The following is a 15,527-nucleotide window of genomic DNA, read 5'->3' as shown; positions in this document are numbered from 1 at the left end:
GAAAGCAGCAAGAAAGTAGTGCTACATCTTTGCTTTCCTATGCTTCTGAGTTCTTCTATAGTCTATAATATGATCAAATTCAAATGATTCTGCATTTCTTGGGATTCTTGCAACCTCATACTATAAAGCTTTCATATAAGATACAATTTATTGCTTAAATTAGCTCACTCATACAGCTTCTGCATACATTTCCATACTCCCCCAGCTGTATTTTCTCTTATGTTAATCTGCTGATTACCCTCTACAGATAAGTTAACTGCAACTCTTACTCATTTTTCTTGTCCCAAAATTCAGGATTGAAGGCTCACACGTCATCCTTAGAAAAAAATATATTTCCATTTTAAACTTCCCAAACTGGTAATTTTTGCTGTTTAGCTTTGCTACTTCTGGACTGCAACTACCATTGTGTCACCGTCAATTATTTTTAAATTCCACCCTCTGTATTCAGAAAGTCTCTCAGATCAATTCTTCAGCAGCTTCCTTTACATCTGCAGTCTGAATAACAGATCTACTGTTTCCTGGGATGTAGTTGTTTTGTGCTGTGCTGCTAGGGGACTCTGGGGGCTGCTGAGACTTCTAAGGATGTTGCAGTTTCATGCTGCACTACTTAGCTTAGAAGCTTCTTGCAATTCCAGAATAGTAGCATGCCAAGAAGCTCCTCCACCATAATATGACAAGTACCCCCAGAGCCAGTTTGCCCATAAGACAGAGAGAAGAGCAGTCCAAAGGGCAGAGATTGCGTAAGACAGGTGGGGGAGGGAATTGGAGGCAGTCCCTTACTTAACTGAGGCTCAGAGCTGGAAGGGACCAATCCCAGAATGGATTCTTGGCCAATGAGCATGGAATTGACAGTAACTTATCGAAAGTAACAAGGGGTGTGAGGATTGCTGTTGGTAAGTGATACAATCACATGTCATGTGCCACATCACTAGTGATGGAAATTCCAGTCTTAACTGAGGTTATAAGCCAAGAACTACTTATACCACTACATTCTAATATTGTTTATGAATGGTTCAATATAGGCACTTTGTATTTGACAGATTAGATAATATGGTGAGGTCAGCTTCCTCAAGGTAAGCACTGAAAGATAGTATTGCCTTTAACTTGTCAGTCAAGCACTGTGAAGGATCAGCAAATTGTTGCTATTACTCTGGCAGATTCTCAATTTAGTCTTTGCAACTTTTGTGCAGAGGTTTTTCCACATCAAAGTATATGATAATGAAAAATCTGCAGTAATGCTGCTATACCTTTTTGTTGCAATTCTTCCAGTACATATATTTTTCTAAGTTCTTGTAATAGGAAGCTTTATAAGTAGTTAATATTTATAAAAAGGGTCAAGCTTTGAACCTTGGCTCAGTCACCTGACACTTCACCTTTAGCTCAACTTCTCAGCTTTAGGTGACCAGAGCCTCAGTTTAGAATAGAACAACAATAATTCACTAAATGCGTGGGCCACCAGAATCCCAGAGACTCTGGCTGGCTGACGAGGATCAAGCAGATTGCAAAAAAATAAAATAAAAATGAAGCCATATAGACACAAAATTGATTGTTTACTGCAGTGGACAGTTGTCAGAGCTTTTATACAATCTCAAGAGTTTAAATTCTTTAACGTTTTTCCTTCTTGCCCTTCCAAATAAATGGATTCTTGGTAATGTCTGGTAGCCTTCAGGTTGGGTATTTATTTAAATTTATAGAAATGGCATTTCTAACTAAGTAAATGCTGGTTCCTGCCTCATTACTCTCATTACCCCCTTCTCTATTTTCCCTTTCCATTCCCTCTGAGTCTGGAAGTATCCTCTACCTGTAGTTAGCTGGAGGATATTTTCTCTTCCTTCTCTCTCTGGAGCAAAAAAAAGATGAGACATTCCCCTTTCTACTAAATCCTCAGGAAAAAGCCCCTCCATCTACTTTTCAATGGAGTGAAGGAAGAATTTGACATGGAACATATTTTTGGAATTTCCATGCATACTTCAGGCTTTCATCCATCTCTCTCTCTCTCTCTCTCTCTCTCTCTCTCTCTCTCTCTCTCTCTCTCTCTCTCTCTCTCTCTCTCTCCCTCCCTCCTTCCCTCTCTCGCTCCCTTGCTCCCTGCCTCCATCTATTTAGTAACTGTTTCTCTCTGTCTTTCTTCTAAATCAAGCCCCTCTCTCCAATCCCTTTCCTTATTCCGTAGAGCAGGGATCTTCAAACTTGGCCCTTTTATGACTTGTGGACTTCAACTCCCAGAATTCCTCAGCCAGTCATAAAAGGGCCAAGTTTGAAGACCCCTGCCTTAGAACAAATGCAGTAATCTTATTGTGGGTCACTTATGCAGTCATCGGTTAAAAAATGAACTCAACTATAGGTGAAATGTCTTGCTGGTAGATTACCAACCCATAAAAATGCATCTGGTTCTCGCTTAATGACAGCCTGATTTAGCAACCTTTCAAAATTACAATAGTGCTGGAAAAGTAACTCTTTCTGGTCCTCACACCTATGACCATTGCAGGATTCCTGTATTCACGTGATTGAGATTCAGGCGCTTGACAGCCAGTGGGCATTTCCAACTGTTGCAGACTCCTTCAGTCATGACTGCCATTTGTGAGCTTCACAGCCAGTTTTTGACAAGCAGAGTTCAATGGAGAAGCCAACAATAAAATTACAAGTCATTGTCATGTGATGTCTTGTTTAACAACTGTATCATTTAGCAACAAAGATGCTGGTCCCGGTCCTGATCATTAGCCTGTATGGCCATGAAATAATATTTGTTTTCTCTGTTTGCCATTAACCTGTGGCTGGTAGGCAAACAACAGGTGGAGCTTTTCACCCAGTAACTGAAATAGAGTTTCCTAAATTCTAAATGCTTTGAATTATAGGGCTCCCCATTCCCAAGAGAAGGTGGGGGAGGGGACAAGACATTGTAGATCCCACAAAGTAATCTTTTCAAATTCACACAGATGGTTTATGCTGTTGCAGAGTATCAACTTTATCATTTAAGAAAAGATTCTCACAGAGTCTCACGTAGCAGATGAGCTATAGGAGGAAAGCTAAATTTTATGGGTGCACAATGGTGGGTAGACAAGAATAATAAATTACTTTTATGCTTTCTGGCTCCTGCCTTTGCTGGGTCACTCTGAATAACCTTTGAGGAAACAGAACATCCCAAATACTTCAATTCTGGAAATCAAAGAGACTTTTCATGTACAAATTGCAGTTGTGAATGCATTAAAGAACTACTTGAACAGTATGGCCTGCAGGATGCTTCAGAATAAATCAGCAAATGGCCTAAATAAACAATCAAAAACTTTGCAGAAAAACAAGGAAATATGATTCATAATGGAAGACCAGTGGGCCACTTGCTCATCTTTATGGCATTACTTTATATTCAAACTTCCCATAGTGAGAATCAAAGCCAGGTAAATATTCATAACCCTCTCTTTTGTCAATCAAGCTGTATGTCCTTTTGAGGTCCAATTTATAAAATTGCTAACCTGTAGTTAGGACATTTCTTAGAAATATATATCTAAATTGTTCTCAATTTCTGGTTGCTAAGCCTCTAAATCTTTGGCAGCTGGGACAGCTTTATTTGGAAAACAAAACAAAAAAACCTCTAAATCTTAAGTATTTATGGCAACAGTTTGGAAAATGTCCCTCTTTTTTACATTCATGGTAGCATACATTTGTCATGCCATGAGGGATATCCAATATCAGAAGGCTTTAGCCTTAAAAGAGCTAGGTTTTATTCCCGGGACTGGGGGTGCGTTATTAGATAAGCTAGATCTATATAGTTAAATGGGACATGTTGTTTGTGTGGGCTTCAAGTTATATAACAATCCTATAACTGTTTAGTGTTTTGCTGTTATTTAGAAGGTGGGGTTTTATTTGTATTTTCAATGTACTCTTACCGGTACAATAGTGTGATTTGGGCAGTCATAGGGTATTGTAAAGAAAGAAAATTGTGTCACTTGAACTTATGGAGTAGCAAGTCCTACAAGCAATTTAACAATCATAAATTTGCAGGTTTAAATTTGATACCATAGAGAAAACAAGCCAGCTCACATACTAGATTATTTTAGAAAATGGTCTCACATAAACAATTTTGCCTTCACAGTCTACTAATTCTGCAGCAAAGGGTGTCAGGACAAAGGAAGCATTTATTCCATGGGGCTTGGTAAAAGATCATTTGGTTTTGACTCCTTTTCTAATTATCTTACCTTTATGGTTAATTTTTTATCAGGCTACCGAAATGTCCTACTGGTTCACAGTTTTAAGATGCTTTCTTACTTTCCACTTGTATCGTGTATTTTAAATTAAAAACTGAAGATAAACCAACTTTTAAAAATTGATCCAGAAGCTGAAGCTGAGGTAAAAGTGATTTAAATAAAATGTATTTATTATACCTATCTTGCCACTCTTCCAAGAAAATAAGCTTATACAGTATATTTGATTTCCATTGCCATTTTATTTGCAAAACAACTTAGGCTGAGAAACCCAAATTAGTTCAAGATCAGCCAAAGCTTTCTTCAATTTTCCCTGATGTAAGTCCAGAATTGTGTGACTAAACATGTGTAATATCTAACACACATAACATATTACTGGACAGCTATCAGTCAGCTATTTGGGAGGCTACCTAGGACAGTACCATGACTGTCCTGTTCTTTCTGCCCCAAAGAATGGCAGCACAAGAACAGTACAGGACACTGCTGGCTTAAAGAGGGACACCCCTCCAGCTGGTAGGCACCATGCTGTTCCTATCCAGTCTGAATCATAGAATAGAATAGAATGGAATGGAATGGATTGGAATGGAATGGAACAGAATAGAACAGAACAGAATAGAACAGAATAAGAGTTGGGAGGGACCTTGTAGTCATCTAGTCCAATCCCCTGCCCAAGCAGGAGACTCTACACCATTTATGACAGATGGCAGTCCAGTCTCTTCTTGAAAGCTTCCAATGATGAAGCTCCCACAATTTCTGAAGACAAGCTGTTCCATTGGTTAATTGTTCTCACTGCCAGAAAATTTCTCCTTATTTCTAGGTTGAATCTCTTCTTGATCAATTTCCATCCATTATTCCTTGTCTGGCCTTCAGGTGTTTTGGAAAATTGGTTGACCCCCCGCCTCTCTGTGTCAGCCCCTTAAATATTGGAACACTGCTATCCTGTCTCCCTTGGTCCTTCTCTTCACTAAACTAGCCGTGCCCAGTTCCTGTAGCCGTTCTTCATATGTTTTAGCCTCTAGTCCCCTAATTATCTTTGTTGCTCTTCTCTGCACTCTTTTTACACTCTCAACATCTTTTTTATAGTGTGGATGCAGTACTTTAGGTGTTGATTGTTTCATTTCAGAATAAATGATGAAACACATCAGATTTTACTCACACGAGAAATTGCCCTAACATTTCGTAGTCCTAAGGGAATAAATATTATTTTAAAACCAGAACAGCTAAAAGTGAATTAAATTTATCTCATACACAGTTTGGAGATAGGGCAAAATGAAGAGTTGACACAATATGTTCATACTGTGGGAAGATCTAAGCAAGGGAAAGATCCTTCAGCACCACAAACTTCTGCTTATGTGGCAGCAGCAACAAATTTCATAAAAACAACCTGTAAGATTATTTTGGGAAAGAAATGTACTCAGGTTGCTTTTTGATGCCTGTTTGTGTGTACGTCTGTTTTTCAGGGCATTTTCTCCTTTTGTGATGCGGGAATGTGTCTTCCTCTCTCTTCCTGCAGTGTTGTTTAGTAGATTTTACCTATTTCTTTAGGATGATAATATACTTGCAGTATAACCTTGCCTCAGGATACTATGGTAGTTTTTAAAAGAAAGACAAGAAGAAAAAATTCTATAGTTGTTGCCAATTTTGAGAAGACAACAATTTCTTTAGGGCTGGGCTGTGATGTAGATAGTTTCTTTTTTAATCACTTATTAACTGAAACATTTTTTGTTGTTGTAACAGACAGAAAATAGAGTCTACTTTGTATACAGATAGTCCTCGACTTACGACCACAATTGAGCCCAAAACATATGTTAAGTGAGCTTTGCCCCATTTTACGACTTTTCTTGCCACTGTTGTTAAGTGAATCTGGCTTCCCCATTGACTTTGCTTGTCAGAGGTCACGAAAGCTGATCATGTGACCCCAGGACATTGCAACCGTCATAAATATGAACCAGTTGCCAAGCATCTGAATTTTGATCATGGGACCATAGGGATGCTGCAAGGGTCGTAAGTGTGAAAAATGGTCATAACTCACTTTTTTCAGTGATGTAACTTCGAATGGTCATTAAAGGAATTGTTGTAAGTCAAGAACTACCTGTATAGATGTTGAAATTGGCAACTCTATGCTTCCTTGAGAGAATTTGTGTTGTTTATACGTGTATGCAATCTGGCACTGTGTCGCCCACCTTGTAATAAAATCTAAGTTCAGACTTCGGGAAAACTCCGCTTCAAAGGTAGTAATGCCTCCTTAAAACATTAATTTAAAAAAGAAAATAAATAAAAGTCCAGAAGGAAAGTAGATCGAACTCATTTCTAAACGGTGAGGGATAGCAACAGGAGAGCAGTACAAAACAACCTTGGGGCAAATGCAGATATACCCACCTTGACATTTATTATTTAAGTTAAACCTAGTGAAAATGTTGTGATAGATCCATTACAGAATGAATGACTGGATATTGATGTAAGGATGCGGATCAGATGTTGTTAGGAAGAGTATTTGAAATAGCATTAAGTCAGTATCAATTCTTAGAACCCTACTGAGAGACTCCTCTGGGATCATCTATGTCCACTCTAGCACTTCAAATCTTCCAATAGTGCAGCTACAACCACTGTAGCCAAATCCATCTATCCTGCTGTTGATCATGTTCTTCCTCTTTCACCTATCCTAGCATTTTAGGCTTCTCAAGAGAGCTAGGCCTTTGCATGATATGTCCAAAATATATCCTGGTCATTTGTGCTTCAGGTTAGAACATTGGAGTGATTTATTTGAATTTTGTTTAATACAACAAATACAACATTTATTTTAAAAAATCAAGGCTGCATTGAGCAGGGGTGAAAAGAAACTGAACTGGCATAAGGAGGAGAAAATGACAAGTATTCAGAAAATGAAAACCATATTCTCATAGTATTCTTGCTCACTTATTCAGATCTTTTAAATGGGAAATAATTAAAAAAAAAAAACCACACACAGGAGGATTTGGTGTCTATTCGATTTAACAGATAATATTAGTTGTTCCTAACCTGGCACCCTCTATATACGTTTGGATTTTTATTTCTAGAATTCTAAGTGGAAATTCTGGAAATTCAAGCCCAACTAAGTCAGAGAATGCTACTTGAGGAAAGTGGAATTTTATTACCCATATTATTGGTCAATTTTATTCCTAGCCCTTCATACCAGGAACCTCAAGTTACCGCAATAGCTAGCATCGATAATGGAGCTGGATGCAAGCTATTGGGCTAAATTAAGATTCCTGGTATGAGTATTTTAAAAAATCGAACTATGAATGTTCCAAAGTATAATGGAAGGGTGGGGGGAAGGATTTACAAATTCAGATATATACTTTGTACCAAAAATGAAGATGGAAGGACAAAAGTTCATATTACAATGAAATTTCTTCAAGAGATTCACATGTTCAATAGAGCCGAAATCCATTAGCTAATACTCCTATGGTTTTTTTTTGTTAAAAAAAAACATTTATATGTTCTGGACTCTACAAAGAAAAAAGTTTTAATGAAAATTTTGCTGAACAATTATGTATGCACAAACACATGTAATATCTACTACCGTGCACAGAAACAGATCAGAAATCAGGATTCATGCGCACTATTTAGCGCATATACTGCTTTTATAATGAAAGGTCATTTTACATGCTACTTAAAGATGTTAGAAACACAAGACTCAGATATTACAAATTATAATAGTATAGTATCTTGCACGGGAGTAACAATGACTAATATCTCAGTGGTCACTCCTCAATAATACATCTAGACATTTTACAGTAAATTAGCAAAACTCAATGAAATACTGAGCACAAGTAGTAGTAGAATTTCTGCTAAAACAATCAATGAAGCGTTTAATTGTCTTCAGATGAACTGCTTGAAGAATTTTAATACTAAACCAATTTAGAGGCAAAAAAACCCTCAGTCATTTCGGTAAGTACCAGGAATGTATACTTCGGAGTAGTTTATAGAAAACATGTATGGTACAAATTCTTCAAGCAACATTGGTACCATTGTTCAGTTTCATTATCTGTTCTTAAACTTCTGATGTTATTGTGCAGCTAATTGAACCAGATGATCTTCCAAATGTAACTTTTCCATTCTGTGATTCTGTAAGTACAGCTAAGCAAAATCTACCTTCCACAACTGCAATTAATGGAGTGCATGACTATATCTATATAACCACTGGGACAGAATATGTTTTCCTTTAATTACCCAATCATTATAGAGATGGAACAAGAAGATCAGCCTAAACTCATTGCTGCCCTTGTGGACTCCTTATATGTATATGCATATGCATGGGCATATATATGTATGTGTATGTGTATCTGTGTATGTGTGTGTATGTATAGCAGTAGGTTAAAAGATGTATTCCACTAGGATTCACTATTTAAATAACATATGGCTAAAGATGTGTAGCATTAAATTTCTCAGAGGTAGGGATGAATATATTTTCCTAACTTAAATATCTTGCACTGAAAAAATTAACATTAGCTTTGTGATTAGTACAACAACAGCTTTCAATTATAAAGCATGCAGACGTTAAAAGTGATGTTTGTGTCATCTCATTCAAAAGAAATGCACAGTTACCATGTTCTGTCTGCTCTAGAATACTGTAAGTTTGCAAAAGGTTTGCAAAGGTTTACATGGGGGAGATGTTTTTATTTTTAAAACAGATAATGAAATGGATTGCATACATAAATTAAGAAACACCACCAAATACCAAATGTTATATTTCAATACATTTATGACTAGTGCCTTATTGTCCAGTCTCAAAATCTTAATTTCAATGTATTCTTCAAATTTAAAAAACCCCCAGGCTTGTGTATTAATCTGGAAAAAGTAATCCCTTTTCCCTACACAGACTGTTCAATTTATACAGATTAAGCCTGATGAGAACTCAGCAGTTCTTTTCTTCTGAAGGACAAATTCATTACTGCCATTTTGCTTACAAAATGACTGATGTTCGCCTAGTGTCCAAGGGTTGTGGGTGTATAGCAATTATGTATTCATATGGTGGCAAGCCCCGTAATAGAGTCCTACTCTCCTCTCTAAATGTAAGAACTTCAAATTGGGTACCAATATAATTTTCATTTGCCCTGAATTTATCCATGCCTATAACATAGAATACACATCAGGAATCACTGCAGTGGTAAATCCAGAATTGGATCAGGGAACCTGATTTTTTTCTAGAATTACCTACAGTTCTTCAACTGTGCACAACACAAGAGAATAAACCCATTGGGATAGGATTCAGCAGTTCATCTGCATCTGAAAGACAAGGGTCACTCTTTTGAAGACAGCAAAGTCCACATTCCGGAGAGAGAGGACTGCTGGTTTGAAAGATGAATCAAAGAAGCTATCTATATTAAAATTGAACAGTCCTTTTTCAACAGAGGTAAAGGGATACAACATCACCTATTCCCTGTTTACAATGCAATCCTTTCAGCACTCCCAAGAAGGTTCCACACCCATTTGCACACTGATCCAGGTGACTCTAAGGATATGGATAAACCTCCAAATGGCCTTAATGTCTCTCAGAGTGTTAATAACCTGCTGACTGCAAAGAATATAAATCCTTCCATTCCTCACCAGTCAGTTACAACCAGGACCGCTGGTTTGAAAGAGGAATCAAAGAAGCTATCTATATTAAAATTGAACAGTCCTTTTTCAACAGAGGTGAAAGGATACAACATCACCTATTTCCTGTTTACAATGCAATCCTTTCAGCACTCCCAAGAAGGTTCCACACCCATTTGCACACTGATCCAGGTGACTCTAAGGATATGGATAAACCTCCAAATGGCCTTAAAGTCTCTCAGAGTGTTAATAACCTGCTGACTGCAAAGAATATAAATCCTTCCAGTCCTCACCAGTCAGTTACAACCAAGGAAGCTTCTTGGATGAGAAGTGAAATATTTTTAAGGAAAAAGAAAAAACCCAAGAAAGCCTAGTTGCCTTTTGAAAAAGCCCCTTTGGGACACATAATGAGAATGCTCTTTCCACTTAAAAGTGGACAGATCAGCAGAAAGTAGACAATAGTTCACAGATCACTTTTGCTATTACGTCAAAATATATGCAATCCCCAAATAACTAACATTATATTTGAGATAGTATCTGCATTAGTGTTTCCCACAGACAGGAGCATAGCTTACTGCTGTTTAGAAAAAGACAAGTGCTGTGAAGTTTGCCACTTTTAGTCACATTATGGGAGGCAAAAACAATGAAATTCTCATTCCCTCCCTCTAGTGTAAAATTATGACCACTTTTTTTTTTTTTTGAAGCAGAGCTGGAACAAACACCAGGCTTGTATTTCTAGTCTGAAATTTGGCACAGATATACATAGCCTTGATGAAAAGGCTTCGTTAAATTTAGAGGGGGAATTATAAGCACTACATTGTAATCTATTGAGAAAACCCACTTTGAGGATACATTTAGATTCCATGCCAGGAAAAAAAAAATCCATAAATGCAGATAGCTTGGGCATCTGCTTAGAATTAAAAGGGCTTAATGATACCCAGCCTCATTTCTCCCACTCTGCCCAGCCTAGGGTGGATTGCTTCTTCTCTTTTGAGGAGATACCTCCTCTTTCTCTTTGTGTGGATGAGGCAAAAGCTACAGCAGACCATGTTATATAAATAAATATGTCATTTGAATGATCAATATTACCACAAAGCAAAATAAACTGAGGGGGAGGAGGTGGTGATGGAGGAGGAGGAGGAGGAGGAATTGAAACATAAGTTGGCAGAAATGCTAGCTTATAAAATATATACGATAGCATACATTGTAATGGTTGCAGGGTGGCTTTTTTTTCTTTTGTTTCTCTTTCTCCTATTTTAATGTTTTTAATTTCCTGTAGGCCACTGAGACAGTCTGAAACAATGCAGCAAAGAAATCTTTAATAAATGTAAGTAAATAAATAAATATACTGTTTGTTTGTTTGTTTGTTTATTCATGCTATCATAGTCATCTATCTATGGCCAAATTAAAGCCTAAAAATCTTCCTTTGGTGCATTTCCTGCAGACAATTGCTTTCTCTGAAGGGGGAAATCAGCCTTTGCTGCATTTACTTTAATGAAGTGTGAACTTCCAAGTTGAACTGAGACTATTTAAATACCATCAGCACAAAAGTTCAGTTCCCTGCAGCAACATTAACTTGACCAATTTGCATTGAACAGCTCCTTTCATTTTCTGGTTAAATGGTATGATTCCAAAGTGTGAGCACCTAGCTTTTGTTTTCTAGCCACAAAAGTGAATTGTCCATGGAAATTAGAATCTTTCCAGGTTAATGCCTAGCACAGTCAGTGTAACCACCTACTGTGTCTCCCAATTTCGTGTCCTTGGCCCTTAGCAATGGATAAACATCCATGTAAGGGTTGTATTCTAATATGTACAGTATTTAGAAATATATCTGAGTGATGTTCAATACATCTGTGGTCAGTTGTCTGAATCAAAAAGATACCAACAGCACACTCACCCCACTCCAAAGCAATTCTGTCAGTGCTCTGAGCAACCTTTTCAGCCACAGATGAGAAATGCTACACACCACTAGGATCCTTGCAGTGTCTAGTTTATGATATGGCCTATCTCAGCTGCTGACAACAGGACAATTTCCTGCAGAGTTATTTCTAGAGTTAAGATAATTTCTAGAGTTAAGACAATTCTCTTAGCGACAGTTCAAAATTACGACCACCCTCCCGAAAAAAAAAGTACTTACGACTTGGTCCTGAAGTTACATTTGTTTCAGCACCACAGCAGTCACTTGCCCTTACAACTGACCTCAGAGATGCTGCAACATGCCTCCTGCCTATTCCCCCCCCCCCCATCCTGTGTCTCCCCTTAGTCTCCACAGGCACTCAGCCTGCTTTGCTAGCCTCCACTTGCTTCTCCCCACTCCATTTCCGATCGCTCACTTACCTTTTGAAGATCTCCAGAGTTCCAGAACAGATTGACTTGCGTGGCAGAAAAGAAGCCATGTTTTACTTTATTTTTTTCCTATAGATCTCACATTCTTACCGCTTTGCCAGCATCTCAGTAAAAGACTGCTGCTTTTCTGCCATAAGGCCACCGTCCCTGCAGGTCTCCTTTGGCCCCAGCCTGGGTGGCACCGTAACCTCCTGCTTGCTCCTGGGTGGCTGGTTTGAATGAGCAGCTTCAGGGATTGGGGATGTGAAGGCAGTGGCAATAGCCAATCAAAACGGAGCTTGCAATTCAGCCCAATGAGACAAAGGAAACAAGCTCCACATTGATTGGCTGCCGCCACATGAGATATTTTAGTGGGTTGGGAGAGGCCTTTAGTGGGTCGGAAGCAGGTGGGCTGTTCCAGCATAGACACCTCTCCCCATGATCTTCCCCACTCTGACCTGTGCATTTGATTAACGAATGCATTGGGGAAAGCAGGGAGGGATCATGTTCATTTAACATGATCCAATTAACGAATCCTCAATTTACAAATGTAATTGACAGGCTGTATTACATTTGTAACTCGAGGATTACCTGTATAGAGAATATCATAATTAAGAATTAAGGATAACTGTATATTTTCTCCCAAGCCCAACTCTCCCGATATATCTGAAGCTGCCTCTTCTACATAGGGATCTTTAGTTCTCCCCAAATTATTAACCCATATTATTGGGGTTCTTCTTGCTTATTTACTTTTGGTGAAAACTTATGATTGAGGCAACTTTAGTATTTCCTCAATCGTAGTTACAACTCTGGATGGGTATAAAATATAACAGAACTAAAGCAGCAATTAAAAGTGAAGAAAAGCTAGGTGACAAGTGACAATAAAATCCCTAAGGGCCTACATTAAGAAGATCAACACAACCAGTTAGAAAAAGAGATCATATGTCAATGATCTGGATCACAAACAATCCTTGCCTGGAAACCACTAAAAAGCAAAGGTCTCCAAGAACACTACAGTTTCAGACCCATACAATTTTCAAAGGGAATGTTATTTCTTTCAGAGGGAAGGTACAGAAAAGACCTCTCTTCAAAGTTCAGAAAGTTGCCACTGTTTCACCACTGAGACCTGAAGCGAGCCAACTCTGCCAAATTTTACTGGATAGGCAGAAGCAAACAGAGACGGGCAGTCCTGTAGATGTCTAGCCCATAAGCCACAAAGGGTTTTATCAGGGCTTTTTTTCTCATAGAACGCCCAGAACGGAGTTCCGACACCTTTTTTGGATGGAACCTTATAGGATAGGCAAGGCGGGTTGTATGACGTGTGTGAGTTCCGGCACCTTTTTTTTTTTTTTTTTAGAAATAAAGCACTGGGTTTTATACTGTATGTGACAACCAGTGGTGGGATTTAGCCAGTTTGCACCACTTTGGCAGAACCGGTAGTTAATTTTTTGTTGTCCAGGCCCAGAATGGACTTCTGGAAGTGGCATCCACACAGAGAACTAGTTGTTCCCGTATTTGAATCCCACCACTGGTGACAACCAGTACCTTGAATTGCATCCAGAATGCAGTTGGTATCTAGTGCTGCTTGTGAACTGGTATTATTGTACATGGATGAAACAAAATGCATACAAAAGTATTTGTGCTGTTGCATTATCAACAGCTGCAGCTTATGTCGTATTCTTCTTCTTCCTCCTCCTCCTCCTCCTCCTTCCTTCTCCTCCTACTCTTTCCTCCTCCACTTTGGGTATTAATTGAGATTACAAAGTTCTGGTTCTTGCTCTTCTGGTGGTGATGCTGTTATAGGGTGTCTTTGATGTTGTCTCTTCATCTTCTCCTGGGTCTGTCTCGTATTCTTTGACCTCCTCTTTATGTATATGCCATGTACAGTATGGATTCCCAAGATATCCCCATATAAAAGATGTCACTACAGTCTAAACGAGAGATGACTAATGCATGAATAAAAATGAGATGAGCCTTCTGTTCAGGAACGGTTATAACTATTGCGACAGATAAATCTGGTTCCTAGTCTTGAGGGTACAAACGGAAGTACAAGTAGTTACAGTGGAAATCTGGCACATGATCCATCATTTTCCTTTCCACCATCTCCATCATCAACTTGGCTATTTTAATTGCCAAGAATAGAACACATATACAAGCCAAGCTACTCAGAAAGATACAGATGGTTGGAGGTCTATACAAGAGGCATTCAATAGACAATGGCCTTCTACTAGATGCAATAGTTAATGTGCTGGAATAACTAATTGAGTTACATTCATACACATATAGTTTAGGACTAGCTGAAAAAAGAAAGGTAAGAAATACAGCCCTCTACTGAATTTATGTTATCATTTGAAAACAACTTAACAAAAGGCAGGGAGAACTTGGGATCTTCTCCCAAGTTTCAGTTTTGTATGAAGAGGAAAGAAGAAGGGAAGGAGATGTTTGAAAAGAACCCCTGATTATCCTATCATAATGATTCATTAAGGGTAAAAATAGGAATCTTATTATTTTCATGAAATGTCTGCCCTTGATGGATAGCTCAGATCAAAAACCATGGAACAGTAGGTTTTCAATCACAGAAGGAGACACTATGCACCTTCTCAGTTCTTCCAGTGCAAGGATGCTGTGATGGTGGGTCCCATAAGGACATACCAGTTGGAGGAGCCATACTTCTTATTTTATTTATTTATTAACATGTATACGCTCCCCATTTCCTCGGTAAGGCAACTCTGGGAGACTTAGGATCATAAAAGATAAATAGAAAAGAAGTTAAAATGTTAAAACTATGTGAATTAAAAATATATAATTATGCAAAAACAAAAACCAGGAACCAAGAGACAGATGGTACTTCTTGGTCCCATAGTGTTCAATTATTGCTTATGTGGGGTAGAAAAGTACTAAGAAATAAAACCAACCTTATTAATTATGTACTGGAGTTTTTAATCCATTTTACGTTTTATGGCAGTTCACATTTTTATATTTGACAATCCTATATGCATATAAGAATATATATAATATATTGTTATATAAAATAATCTTTAAGAACATGGAGTTCTTCATATTTCTTTTTTATACCTATAGTTTTTAGATATAAGTTTTAAGCAAACAGCTATGAAAGTGAATTTCACAAATTTCATAGGTACTTCACCTTTTATTTTACAAATGCTGCACCTCAAAAAGTGTGTGACCTAGAAATATCAAGTCTGTTTCCTCTAATTGGCTTCCATGTGGATTGATTCTTCTTCTTCTTTTTTAAGGTCATCCACAGTGCAATCCTATGCTGTACATGTAACGTTCCATAAGCTGAGTGGAATTTATTCCTGGATAAGCATATATGGGACCTGAAGCCTTAATTTTTATATATATAAAAAATTGTGAAGCTAACTTCATTCCATCTGTTCTGGTTCAGCCGGTCCGTGCAAGAAA

The sequence above is a fragment of the Crotalus tigris genome, unplaced genomic scaffold, assembly GCF_016545835.1.
Source record: "Crotalus tigris isolate CLP2741 ecotype Arizona unplaced genomic scaffold, ASM1654583v1 scf7180000018786.1720131, whole genome shotgun sequence".
Lineage (NCBI taxonomy): Eukaryota > Metazoa > Chordata > Lepidosauria > Squamata > Viperidae > Crotalus > Crotalus tigris.
The sequence above is the reverse complement of the archived record's forward strand: the minus strand, read 5'-3'. Positions refer to the sequence as shown.